The sequence below is a fragment of the Acanthisitta chloris genome, unplaced genomic scaffold (assembly GCF_000695815.1).
Source record: "Acanthisitta chloris isolate BGI_N310 unplaced genomic scaffold, ASM69581v1 scaffold14095, whole genome shotgun sequence".
Lineage (NCBI taxonomy): Eukaryota > Metazoa > Chordata > Aves > Passeriformes > Acanthisittidae > Acanthisitta > Acanthisitta chloris.
Window position 1 is genome coordinate 20,938 of NW_008674368.1, and position 1,751 is coordinate 22,688.

Consider the following 1,751-nt stretch of genomic DNA (forward strand, 5'->3'; position numbering starts at 1 on the left):
CTGCTGTGGCTGACATCCAGCTTCAGGCAGAGTAAAATTCCTCTGCCCTTCCAGCTGATAGGGTATTCCTCCTGCTTTTCCCAAACCAGTAACTTGCAAACAGTGGAATCACTGTGGAATTCAGCCATGAATAAAGCCATAAATTCAGCCATGGGTAAAGGGGTTGGTGATGGTTTCACAGCAGCTTTCTGGGGGCTGTTCTAATAAGAAAACAGTTTGACAGGTGTTATGGAAAAATAAACATGGATAAAGTACATTTCTTTTCTCCTATTTTAGCCAAAGCCTCAGATTTATTTTGGTGGACAGGCTGCAGTCTTAGGATCTTCGGGAGCATTACCTGAGGGTATAACTGATGCCTCATATTGCTGCTAAAAGGATGCAGGGTTACAGGGCAAAGAATCAAGAGATTTTTCTGAAGATGTTTGGCTCTCTTCTCCTGGACTTGGGTGTGTGAACTGATGAAAATTGATCAGAGATTATCCTGACTTGAAAGGGACACACAAGGATCATCCAGTCGAACTCAGATCCTACACAGCACACCCCAACAGTCCCACCAGGGACTTGAGGGTGTTGTCCAAACACTTTTTGAGCTGTGTCAGGCTTGGGGCTGTGACCACTGCCCTGGGGAGCTGTTCCAGTGCCCAAATACCCTCTGAAGGAAGAACCTTTTTCTGATACCCAGACTAAACCTGCCCTGGCATAGCTCCAGGCCATTCCCTCAGGTCTTGTCACTGGTCACAGAGAACAGAGATGGTTCTCCCCCTCCTCTTCCCCTCATGAGGAAGTTATAGATTGCTGTGAGGTCTAAAAAGTTGAATAATGTTCAGTATGGCTATAAATCAGTGCATGGAATCCTGACAGATGTCTCCTGGCCCAAAGAACATATCAGGCTGACTTTCTCCTTGCACTTTAGAGCCTTCTGCCTCATTTGGACAGGTGTCTACAGGCTTTTTTGGACAACAGAGATACTCCCAATCCTGGAGTAGCTGTTTGCTCTGAGTCACACATAGGAGCAATAATTTGCTAAGTCATGTAAACTGGTTGTTGCTGTGTAACACAGCACTCACAGCCTGGAATACAGCTGGAGCTGCATCTGTTGTTTCTCATCTCAGCCTGAGATCTCTGATGTCTGTTTATCCCACACCACCCTCTAGTTCCATGAAAATTATTGATTTGGTTGCCCAGGTCTCCCTTTATTCCCCTTCTACTCCATCTAGTGACATTTCTTTCTGAGGGGATTGTGCAAAACCAACATTTCCTGTCCTTTGACCTGGTCCTTGCCTGACCTTGTGTGCCCTCAGCCATCCAATCCTTCCAGCTTTGCTCCAGCATGTACAACATCTCAGTACAAGCTGTTGCCACACCAAGGAGATAATAACAGAGTAAAAAAAATTACATTTACACTGATTTTTCACTTCTAATTTACTCCTTTGCCCCTCAGAACCCTAATGGTTGTGTTTTGAGTTCATTTGTCTTTAGTTTCTTGTTTCATTGATTTCAGTTCAGCTTACAGATGATTTGGTTATTTGGTCATTCATCCCACCTGGAGGACTGTGGCCAGCTCTGAGGCCTCCAGCACAAGAAAGTCATGGACCGTTGGCATGAGTCCAGAGGAGGCCATGGAGGTGCTCCCAGGACTGGAACATCCTTCCCATGGAGCCAGGCTGGGAGGGCTGGGGGTGTTCAGCCTGGAGAAGAGAAGGCTCCAGGGAGATCTTAGAGCCCCTTCCAGTGCCTCAAGGGGCTCCAAG

The 1,751-nt window shown here is 46.6% G+C and overlaps 1 protein-coding gene across 1 annotated transcript in view; it reads left to right on the forward strand.

The window, feature by feature from the left end:
- SNAP47 (synaptosomal-associated protein, 47kDa) overlaps positions 1-1,751 on the forward strand; it is a 16,128-nt gene that overhangs the window by 13,845 nt on the left and 532 nt on the right. The gene's annotated exons all lie outside the window — the stretch shown is intronic.